Here is a 12890-nt window from a genome sequence, read left to right on the forward strand (position 1 = left end):
TATTGAATTTTATCCTATTTACTTCAGACCATTTCTCCAGTTTGTCCAGATCATTTTGTAATCCTATCCTCCAAAGCACTTGCAATCCCTCCCAGCTAGGTATCAGCGTAAACTTTATAAGTGTGCTCTCTATGCTGAAGATACTGAACAGAACCGGACCCAGAACTGATCCCTGTGGGACCCCACTCGTTATGCCCTTCCAGCATGATTGTGAACCACTGATAACTACTCTCTGGGAATGGTTTTCCAACCAGTTTTGCACCCACCTTATAGTACCTCACTCTAGATTGAATTTCCCTAGTTTGTTTATGAGCAGCATCATAGGGCCAGATTCCACAAGTAGATCCACTATTTTCAGTTGGACCATTCATAGACTAAGGTGTGACAAAGCAGGAATTTCCTGGAATATTTTTATTAATCCTAGGTGTGTCTCAGTTTCCCTCTGTACTTTGCAGTGCTACCCAGTGGGTGCAAAAGGGTTAACACTGCTCCTGGAACGGCACAGGAGACATGGGGTGGAGGGGTATCACCTATGGGTCTGGGTGAAATGACTGGATCATTACGGAACTCATTGAAACTGATCCAGCACAGCAGGGGATCTGGAAAGACAAGGACCACTCGCCACCTACCTGAATGCATCTGGAGAACAAAGTGGGGAAAGGTGTCAGGCAGCTGGATTATGGGCTGCCCTGTGGAGGCACTTAGCTTTTCTCACCAGGGACTAAGGACAACGGGAGGGAGCCAGAGCCAGAAATGGAGTCCACACAGCTTGGCTGGCTCATTGCACTGCCTGATCTAGCATGAACTGTGATTTAATTTTTGCCTCTCTTCGCTGACCTAACGACTTTATGAAGTTGTAGGCCAGGTGACTAATAAATTGTCACTTTGTTTTGAAAAGGTGGCCTGCTGTCGCTGCAAATACTCCCTGAGAGCATTGCACCCAGAAGGAGTAAAGTACAAGCCTCCTGCAGGAGACAGTCACAACTGGATTTGCTGCAGGGAGCCACAGAGAAAGAGAGAGAGAGAGAGAGACTGGGATTGGTGGTGCCTGAATGCCTAGACTTGGAGGCCATGGGCCTGCCCCTGTGGAATTATGTGGGCCCTTGAGTTTGGTACACTTAAGTGGTCACTCCCCCAGGACTGGTTACAGGCTGGGGCATAGACCAGACTCTGCGGATCCATGACAGTAAGGTACTACTCAATGTGAGTAAGGGTATGATCTAGTTACCACTATGGACCCAATTCCGCTCAGCTTATACTAGAGTAACATTTATTCCACAAGTAGTCTATTTATTTTAAAGGGACTATACTCGTAGTAAGGTACCACTCAGCATGAGTAAAGTGGGGGTAGAATTAGTACCTATGTTTCAGGGTATCTATGGTATACAATATTATCCTATGGCTAGTCAGGCACTATCCATTCATATCACATTGAACATAAAAGACCCTTCTCTTGCTTCACTGCTGTCACTTTATGATATTGCCAGTCTGCAAGATTCTTTTAATTGCATCATTTTAAAATGATCATTTCAAAATACAGGCGAGGTAACTGTGCGTCGACAGCATGCATCAATGAACAGTGGCATATCAACTGGATGTGCTGAAAACTTCTGGATAACTTAAAAACATGTGGATGAATTGAGGATGCTGGGCTTTTTACCCAAAGGCCGTCCAGTTATGGGGTTGCAAATCACTGACCAAATGACCTTTCTCCCATTTGTTGCCCTGCCACACTTTTTCAGTACCAGGAAATTCTGTCTGTGGAACACAGTATAAACATCCCTGATATAATGAAATGAACATGTAAGAGGATACAAATCTTGTTAAGCTGAAATTTGCAACATATTTTATTTACTCACAGAAATTAAGGGCTTGAGTTAATAACAAACTTCCTCAGCAGCTGCCCGTCTTTAAAAGCTCCTTGGGCCCCCCGTGTGTTGCAGTTTATAGAGTCTAATCCTAATTCCTAGCAGAAATGGAATTGTAGCCCACACACCTCCTGTGGGTGGTGTTCTGTCCCATCTCGTGGCACCGAGACCGCTTAGAGAGAGAGAGTGATGAGTTTGTTCTATAGCCTTAACTCACAACCGGTTGGCTTTTAGCTCATGCGGTGGAGGCTCATGCGCTAAACTCCTGAGGTCCCCAGTTCAATCCCGCCAGCTGACGACTGGGGTCTGTCAGTGTTACAGAGCCATTTCCTTTCTCCATCAGAAGTAAAATGCACTTCTGCTCAAATCTGTATGAGAGAGATTTATTTTGGGGCCCATTATGCTACTGATCCAAAATGTTTGTCTTGGGAAAATGCTTATTTTTCTCTTTATATGTGCCAAATGTTCCTTACAAGGAAAAAAAAACCTTATGTGAAGGGAAAGAGTTCAGGAACCTCCATGAGACTGAACATGCTGAGATTCCAAAACTGTTCTTGCAGAGGAAGGGGCCTGGACGTGATCGAAAAACCTCACAGTTCTACTACTTCTGCGGGAACCCTGCAGATCGCAGAACCTTTGCAAATGTGGCCATTCCATTCCCACTGCTACCCACTCACTTGCCTGCTATGCCTGTACCATCCCTCCCAAACACCAGGCTCCAGGAAAGTAGGAGGTGCAGGAGAGTTAATCCTGCCTCAGTCAGCATTAATTCTGGTGCTCTCAAGTGGAAATCTGCTCCAGCCCCAGGGGACCACATCACCTAGAACAGCTGCTCCTCAGTTCTGCTCCCAAGTTTCCCAGTCATGGGTGTGGCAAGGGCTGTAGGTGGGTTGCCTGAGACGGTGAGCACATAATGGAGCCGCCATTCAGCTCTCTTCCATTACTTTAGCCTACAGAAGTGTAAACTTTCCACTCATCTGCCCCCTTCATTGTGTGTAATGGGATGAAGCATAAGGGAGGTGATCAGGAGCAAATTCCAATCAGTTTTTCACTTGGGTGCTTATCTTTCCTTTGTGTAAACTACACAGCGGGATTAAACTGTTCATTCAAAAGTTGCAAAGGCAACTTTAAAATAAACGAAGAGGTCTTTTGGCCTCCTAAAGCTGATCCCAAGTAGGTGTTTTTTTCAGATGGTAGAATAGTAATAAACCCAAACTTTAGTAAACAATAGTAAATTGACCCAAACTTCCCCTCTTAGCTTCTTCATAATACTAACACAGCATTTTCCGTACATAGTTATCAGACCACTTTAGAAAGATGGGTAAGGACTGTATCCCTGGTCCATACTTGGGAAAACTGAGGCATGGAGCAAGGAAGTAACTTGCCCAAGGTCACCTAGCAAGTCTGTGGGAGGGTTAGGATTAGAACGCAGGTCTTCTGATTTATAGGCCTTCCCCTATCTTTTGGCCCACTCTACCACCCTTTTGAAACTCCAGCACCACAAATGCGGAGACATGCAGATCGTAAGCACTTTTTGGAGCTAAAGCACAATAGCATCCTACAGATCACCAGTTAAATGTTTCAGTCTGTGGGAAAGCTCACTTAAGCCACTTTTTGGAGCTAAGCTTATTTAGACCTGACAGTGGAATTTAACCCTCTGCTTTTTAATCTCAATTTTTGGTCTCTGTATTCAATGAAAACCAGGTCCATATATTTTCATGAAATGATATATATTAGATTTCAGCTACACTGCTACAATTGCTGAACTATTTGCTTAAAAGGGACCTGCACAATTGGGCATGACAACGTCATGCAGTAATTCCCTGGTTTCACAGCCAATCCTAGAATCTGTACAGACTCCTGGCTGTGGAATGCCTTCGATTAATGACAGTGGGCTTCCAGCCTGAGAGCAGACAGATTTTACAGTTCCAATAAGAACACATTTGAAAGTAATATTGTACTGTTGTAGATTATAACCTTTGCACTTTGCTACACCGGCTTTTTGCAATTTGTTTTCAGTATATAGAAACAGCTGCAAATATTCCTCTCTTTTTTCACTGCCAGCAAAAAACGCACTTGGTAATAGTCATTGTGTCGCTGGACAAACACACCACATTTGTGTTTTCACTGCTGTGACATGCTAGCTGGGAAAGCTTGTGCTGATCAGTTTTCTACCATCAAATCAGTCTCTGCCACATACAATGAAGGAAATTAAGGAATCTCGGCGTTTTTGCAATATTGCTTAGTTGGCCATGAAATATGGGTGTTTCTGTGAGCAATAGTTTATTTCTCTCTCACTCAGATAAAGCAAGTTGGGCTAATGATGAAACATTGCTGCATGATGAAGCCAAGCTAAAGACAGCATTCTGATGAAAGAAGACAAACGGTGGTATCCCGGCAGAAGGGATGCATAAACAGATCTGCATATATGGGATCTGTAACACTAGTCTGGTTGAACTAAGTTGGTGGGAGAATTATTTCCTCCTATCTCATTCCAAACACACTATTAATAAAATACCTAGGCTTCCAAATTTATCCAAGAAATTACATTATTTGAAACTTGTCTGGATGTTTTCTAGTTTAATTTTTTTCCATGTAGGATAGATAATTTATGTCTTGCAGGGAAATATAGTTACCTGAAACTAGGCTGGCCTATGCACTATAGAATATACTACACTGGGCAGGAAATAGACAAAGGGTAAAATTTTCAAAAGTGCTTAAGTCCCATATTTAGAAGTGACTTAGGCACTTAGGTCCAGCTCCTCAAAGGTGTTTAGGCACCTAACTCCCATGGAAGTTAGGCACCTCAGGATTGGGGCCTAAGTGTTATAGAAAGTCAGTGGGGACTTTGGCTTTAACGTGGCTTGTGTGGTTGCGGCAGAGCTCTCCCAGAGCTCATAAAAACCCACCTCCACAAGGGGAATGTCTATACCGGCGCGTTACAGCACTGGAACTTGCTGCGCTCAGAGAGGTGTTTTTTCACACCCCTGAGTGAGAAAGTTGCAGCTCTGTAAAGTGCCAGTGCAGAAAAGCCCGAAATGTCCAAGCTCTGGACTCGGTACTTAGTGGAGTGATGCCCATTTACACCAGCTAAGTGAATGGAGCTGCACTGATTTGCACCAACTGAGGATCTGGCCCCCTGTCTCCAAGGGAGGACAACTATAAGAACGATCATTATGCTTTCAAAACATGACATTCCTCCTCTCTTTGAATTCTGGCATGCATGCTTGAAACCGTTGCATTTTTTTTCAATTGGAATTTCTAGCTGTAGTTATTGCTATGTTCAAGTTTGAAAAGATTGGGGTGGAAATGAGGAAGGAATTTGGCCCCTTAAGGTAAATTCACCGCCTCTATCCAAAAAAAAAAAAAAAAAAAAAAGAAATCATCTGCAGTTTTGATTAGCAGCTTTTTGGCTGAACTGGGCACTGCATCTTCCACTGGATGGATTTTCTTGGCACCATGTGATGTGGTTGAAGGAATCAAAGGACCCAAGAGAGGGGTGCGGTAATATACTTGGATAACCATAGAACATTCAGTATTGCCGCTCCAAAATTTAAAATTCTGATGATGCATAGGGGCTGGGAAAGAATATTTTTGTCAATGGTTTGTGAATAAAATGTTTAGCCAACCACAGGCTGGGCTTTGTGTGACCCTGTTCCTGGCACTGAAGCACATAAATCACTTTTATGTAACAATCCTCTGATATGAGCTGCAGACAGGGATTTGTGCTCTCTTTGAAGTAAATTGCATCCTGGTGCACTATAGCATGAAAGTTACGATTTACCATTGCTTGGACACTGAAGACCTGCTGGAAGCTAAACTAATTAGCACAGCGCTCTATTTTCTTGCCTTCCGCTGTGAGAACTGACTTAACAGATCTTCTTATCCTTCCTCACCCTTTCATATTAGGAAGGATAAGTGGTCATATTTGCATCTGGCTAGAGATGAACAAACACATCGGCTAGCAAGCAAAGCACTTTAAAGGGATGACATGGCAAAGTGAAATGAAAAGATAGCCTTAGAAGATAGAAAGAAGTCCATTGGGTGACTTGTTCTTCCCCCATATTTGGCAGGACTACCGGTTTTTAAACACACACTCACAAGACTGGAATATTCAGAGGAGCACATTTCTCTCCCCTTTTCCACCACCTCCATCCCCAGTGAACAATGGGGAGCAAGAATTGGGGTGTCCTTTATGTCACAGTGTATCTATCCACTGTTTATCTTCATGCTTCAGAATGCTGCCATTTAGCACAGCTTTGGCATTCAGTGATGCTTCATCATTAGTTGAAGTTGCTAGATCTGTCTGAGGAAGAAACGAACTGTGCCTCAAAGAAATACCCATGTTTCACAGCCAACTGAGTAAATATTTTGAAAATTCTGCAATTTCCATGGTTGTATAAAGAAAAGCCAGATCAGAAACGAAAGGGCTCACTAACTCCCTGCAAGGATCTACAGGACTAGAACACAGCTCAGAGCCTGGGACAGTTGCTGTTCCCACACTGTTATCAGCAGGCCATGCAAAGCTCTGTCCAAGGAGGACCAATGTGGAGATTAGGTGCTGTAGGAAGTACTGTCCAAAGGGTCCAAAGTGACAGCACCCTGCAACCTTCTGTTTGGCACATGCTTACTATTTAAGTCTGGTTGTCTGGGTAACCATATAAACTTTAGGTGTGCTGTGACTGCAGGCCTCACCTCACTTTCTGATTTTCAGGATCTGACCCCAGCCTGACTCTTGTCCCCTGAGTCCAGCCTGGTACGATCTGTGGTCTCCAACTCCGGCTTGACTCTGACTCTTGCCTATTGATCCCACCTCTCACAATTACTCTGATCCCTGCTCACTGACTACCTCCTTGTGGCCGTCCTTGACTTGTGGACACCGGCCCAGCTGTGACTGCTAGGCCAGACTGCCTATGCCCTGGTCCCTTACACTCCCATGCAACTCCACTGACATCAGTGATTGGAACAAGGACCAGTAAAGAACTCAAGGGTGTGCGGCTGCTACTCTGAAACCTTGAAGTTATGTTGCTTACAGATAACTATGTACTTAAGTGATTTGCAGAAGGGGATGGGCTTGAGCAAGTCTTAGTGCTTTGCTGAATCATGCCATAAGTGTAGAATTTGCTCTAATGGCCTAAATTTGTGCAGCATCTTCCACTTCAAAGGACTCCAAAGTGCTTGACAAACTACTCTAGGGTAGCTTCGTGCAGCACTATTGAAATGTAGCCATTTGTGGAGTGGCAAAGGAACAGCCAGGCACACAGCACTTTGTATCCAAAGGCAATATCCTACACTTATGAAAAGTGCCATGGGATATTGAGCTGACCCTGCTGAGTTTTGATGTGACAGATTCTCCAGTAAGCGTGCTGAGTGCCCAGACATCATCAATAGGATTTAGCATAAACTCAGTCTCATGGGCCACGCTGTGCCTGGCCATTGGGAGGGGAGAGTCAAGAAGCTTGCCTTCTTTATGCCTTTACGCAGTGGCTGTGCGTAGTTGTATTCCCTCCTCAAAGGCAGTCCTATTCCTTCCTTTGCATGCCGCAAAGGGGATGAGGTGGTCCATGACCCTGCCCCCGCTCCACACTGGGCTGTGAAGCATATGGTGTGCACCTTAAGTGGTACAGCAATGGATGCTCTCAGTCCATGCATCTAAATGATCCAGAAGGGACTGTGCTTCTCTGAGGCACAATCCTTCCTGCAGGTCCACTGCGGCGGGAGGGAAGCCAACAGAAGGTTAATCAGGGCAAGCTGAGTGTTCAGTGTGTGTGTGGGGCAGTTGGCTTTATATTCACAAATGGATGAACTCAGAAAGAGCCACTCCATCAGTACTATGCCAGCTTCACAGCCAAGCAGTCACAGTCACCTAGTGTAAAAAGAAAAGGAGTACTTGTGTCACCTTAGAGACTAACAGAAGAGCTCATTCTTAATCTTTCCCTGTTTGCTGTAGAGGATGTTGATTAGATGGTTCTGCAGTTTCTTTGAGAGCGTGTGGCACAAGCTGTCAGCATAGTCTGTGTGGTATGTAGATTGTAATGGATTTTTTACCTTCAGTCCTTTCGGTACGATGTCCATCTGTTTGCATTTGGAAAGGAAGATGATGTCTGTCTGTATCTGTATGAGTTTTTTCATGAAGTTGATACATTTCCACTCCATACGGCTAAATTCAGTGCCTTGCATAATGACAGGTTTCAGAGTAGCAGCCGTGTTCGTCTGTATTCGCAAAAAGAAAAGAAGGACTTGTGGCACCTTAGAGACTAGAGACTTAGAGTCTCTAAGGTGCCACAAGTCCTCCTTTTCTTTTTGCGAATACAGACTAACACAGCTGCTACTCTGAAACCAGTCACCTAGTGTATAACTCTTCAGATTCTCCTTCTCACACTGAGCCCACGATAGTGACTTGGCTTGTGTTTTCCCTCACTGAGCCAAGCCAAACAGCTGGCACGGAACCTCGACAGCACCATCAAACATTCCAGCGTCAACAACCAGGTGTGGAAGAGAGGTGATACAGGAATAAAACACTGGGCTCGATTCTCCTTGTGGTTACACCAGTTTTACACCTATGTAACTTCATCGATGTTCAGTGGAGTTACTCCTGACGTACAGTGGGAATCAGGCCCATTGTCCTTGTTGGCTGGGACTCAGACAGCATTCACAGTGTTTCATTTTGTTCTGTTGACGAGAGCATTTTGGAAATTCGCCTTATCTGGAGTACAGAATCCTTTGCTTATTAGACATTGGTGAGGCCTCATCTGGAGTATTGCATCCAGTTTGGGCCCCACACTACAAGAAGGATGTGGAAAAATTGGAAAGCGTCCAGCGGAGGGCAACAAAAATGATTAGGGGACTGGAACACATGACTTACGAGGAGAGGCTGAGGGAACTGGGATTGTTTAGTCTGCAGAAGAGAGGAGTGAGGGGGGATTTGATAGCTGCTTTCAACTACCTGAAAGGGGGTTCCAAAGAGGATGGATCTACACTGTTCTCAGTGGTGGCGGATGACAGAACAAGGAGTAATGGTCTCAAGTTGCAGTGGGGGAGGTTTAGGTTGGATATTAGGAAAAACTTTTTCACTAGGAGGGTAGTGAAGCACTGGAATGCGTTACTTAGGGAGGTGGTGGAATCTCCTTCCTTTGAGGTTTTTAAGGTCAGGCTTGACAAAGCCCTGGCTGGGATGATTTAGTTGGGGATTGGTCCTGCTTTGAGCAGGGGGTTGGACTAGATGACCTCCTGAGGTCCCGTTCAACCCTGATATTCTATCATTCTATGAGTCTATGACTCATCTTCCTTACCAAAGATATTGCACTGGTCTTGCTGCCATTAATACACAGCTGACCCCACACCAGGCCTAGATCATCAGGTGACTACACAGGGTAATGTATCAAATGCCTCTGTTCATTCAAAGTGCAGAGCTGGATTGCTCTGCGCTTGGAAGCATTTTCTATACCTCCTTCTAACACTTAATGTGCAAACAGACACACTCCTCGATGAAGGATTTTGGATGTTGGGACACTGCACAAGAAACAGAAAAATCACCCATGGGATGCAGAAAAAGGACAGCCCCTTATGTGCTAGTTAAACTCCCTTTTCCATTTGCATTTCCACCTTAGCAACTGCTTTCATCATCAACATTATCACACATTAGGAAGCAGGCTAAGCCTTACTTGTGTGTGTATGGGGGGGATACTGGGGCTAAGCATTGTTACTGCAAGACTTAGGAATTAGAGACCAATGTGACCGGCAAAGCTAAATGAACCCAAATACCGTGATTATGCAGACAAGATTCAGCATAGTAAGGAGGTCATATCACCAATGATATCCTGGAGTGTGCTGCTGGCTAGAGCTCATGAGGTGACACAGTAACATAGATACGAAGGCAAGCATTTGACTGGAAGCATTAATACTGTAAAAGGGTGAACAGCAAAGGTTTTGCTGAGAATTAAAATTGTGCTTGTACAATCTCCACAGAGGACGAAAAGGATAGAACTACTGTTTAAGCGTGTAATTAGAGCTGTATATTCACTGAGATAGTAACAAGCTGTGTCAGATGCTGAGGATTATCAGAGCTGCAGGTCTCCTGCTTTCTGGGCTGGTAACTGAATGAGAAGTTTCAGAGTAACAGCCGTGTTAGTCTGTATTTACAAAAAGAAAAGGAGGACTTGTGGCACCTTAGAGACTAACCAATTTATTTGAGCATAAGCTTTCGTGAGCTACAGCTCACTTCATTGGATGCATACTGTGGAAAATACAGAAGACGTTTTTATACACACAAACCATGAAAAAATGGGTGATTATCACTACAAAAGGTTTCCCCCCCCCCCCCGCCCCCACTCTCCTGCTGGTAATAGCTTATGTAAAGTGATCACTCTCCTTACAATGTGTATGATAATCAAGGTGGGCCATTTCCAGCACAAATCCAGGTTTTCTTCCCCCCCCCCACAAAAACCCCTCCCCCCAACAAACCCACTCCCCTGTTGGTAATAGCTTATCTAAAGTGATCACTCTCCTTACAATGTGTATGATAATCAAGGTGGGCCATTTCCAGCACAAATCCAGGGTTTAACAAGAACTTCTGGGGGGGGGGGGGGTTAGGAAAAAACAAGGGGAAATAGGTTTGGCCCACCTTGATTATCATACATATTGTAAGGAGAGTGATTACTTTAGATAAGCTATTACCAACAGGAGAGTGGGTTTGCGGGGGGGGGGGAGAAAACCTGGATTTGTGCTGGAAATGGCCCACCTTGATTATCATACACATTGTAAGGAGAGTTTCAGAGTAACAGCCGTGTTAGTCTGTATTCGCAAAAAGAAAAGGAGTACTTGTGGCACCTTAGAGACTAACCAATTTATTTGAGCATAAGCTTTCGTGAGCTACAGCTCACTTCATCGGATGCAACAATATGCTTATGCTCAAATAAATTGGTTAGTCTCTAAGGTGCCACAAGTACTCCTTTTCTTATTGTAAGGAGAGTGATCACTTTACATAAGCTATTACCAGCAGGAGAGTGGAGTGGGGGGAGAGAAAACCTTTTGTAGTGATAATCACCCATTTTTTCATGGTTTGTGTATATAAAAATGTCTTCTGTATTTTCCACTGAATGCATCCGATGAAGTGAGCTGTAGCTCACGAAAGCTTATGCTCAAATAAATTGGTTAGTTTCTAAGGTGCCACAAGTACTTCTTTTCTTTTTGAATGAGAAGTATCTCAGCTGTTGGAAAAGACATTTGGTTCTAAGTCTCTGTCCCAGGTAACTTTTCTCTTTATTTGATTATATTTAAATCCTTTTTGCATGTATCTTTTTCACACATGGTCTCCTTCCAAGGTCGTTTTTTGGGTGAAGTTTCCACAGAATTGGTTGAGCCACTTTTTCATTCTAGCAGCAGGAAAAAGATGGAAACCCACCAAGTCCCCAGGGGAGTATGGGAAACGACCTACCACTCCCACAATCCACATGGGACTACGGGAAGCAGAGATGATCTCGAGGCACTCTGTCAGGAGGCCCAGCACAGTGTAGACCCAAATATGAATATACAGATGTGCCAAGAACCAAAATGTGGATAGGCTGGGAAATTGCCCATGCACATCTGTACACCCCACCCTTCACACCTTCCCAATGAGGTGCTACCTCATACTGCAACCACAATCTCATACTCTTCATCTTCTGGGAGTGCAGCTATTCAGTGATGCAGGTCCTCTTTTCTATGGGTTGATGCATCCACAAAGTAGGTCAGTGTCCCGGGAATGAGAGGCCAGAATATTCTTCCTTTGCAATGCTACCCTCTCCCTTTGGGCATCTCAATTTTCCCTCCCTCACACCCATATTAAGGAACCCTCACTCTGTTTTCAAATAGAAATTAATAAGACCTTTCCTCTTAACAAGCTAGCTAAGAGCTCCTGATCAGACTTCTAACTTTGCTCCTGGGTCCCTATCGCAGGCTCCTAATTAACCACCTTGTATGCAACAATAAAGAAAATAATCCCAAGCAAAGAGAAACAGCCACCCTCAATCAGCATCTTCTTCCATGAAAAATATATGAGAGAGACATCAGTGGCAACACTTTTGCTATAAAGTAGGACAGCAGAGACTTTCCCTTTCCCACTTGTTTGAAATATGCCCTGGCTACATTAGGCAGGAGTTTTGTAAGAAAACCTTGGACCCATTCTTATCTCACTTTCCACTGCAGTTAAACTTGCGGCGTTCCTCCTGGTTTTCACACCAGTGCTAGTGAGCCCAGAATCAGGCCTTTTGCATTCTGAATTTCTAAAATATCTGCATCTTCCTCCATGGTGGGGGGTGGGGGAGGAGAAAGAATACAAACTAAACATTCTCAAGTCACCACACACATTAACCCAGCAAACAGCTGATTTGATTATCTGATTGCGTGCTGACCAGGGCACTCAGTTCCTCGAGGCAGGCTTGTTAGTTTAAAGTGCTGCACACGTGAGTTTGTTTGTTTGTTTGTTTAAATGCCATGTTTTCTTATAAAAAGAAAAGGAGCACTTGTGGCACCTTAGAGACTAACAAATGGAGCAAGCAAAAATGCATTATTCTCATTCTTTCTTTTTTAAAAAAATTTCTGATGAATAAACCAACATAGTTAGAAAGGGCAGGGCAGAATACAAAATTGTCTTGCACTGTCGCTATTGTTCCTCTTTTTCACTATCCTGCACATCATCATTTGAAAATATGTATATTAGCAGTGTTGGCACCTCTTGCAATTTTATTGTCTTATGATATTTGGTGGTTTTCTTAAAGACCCAACTCCTGGAGAGTCCTGTGATAACGAGAGAATCTCAGGTTTCATTTGTAAAAAAAAAACCCAAACAAACACAAAATAAGCAAGTTCCTAGCTCTCCTGGTTGCAAGAAAACTTTGAAAGTGTGAACCATACGGGTTCACAAAACAGAAAGCAAGAAAGAGAGCCCCAAATCTAGTATTTTTTATAAATCTCATGGTTGCAGCGGCTGATTCACAATTGTTGAATGCTTGGGCTTAGCGAGCCTATATTAAGTTTAAAAAG

This window comes from Chelonia mydas, chromosome 1, assembly GCF_015237465.2.
Source record: "Chelonia mydas isolate rCheMyd1 chromosome 1, rCheMyd1.pri.v2, whole genome shotgun sequence".
NCBI lineage: Eukaryota > Metazoa > Chordata > Testudines > Cheloniidae > Chelonia > Chelonia mydas.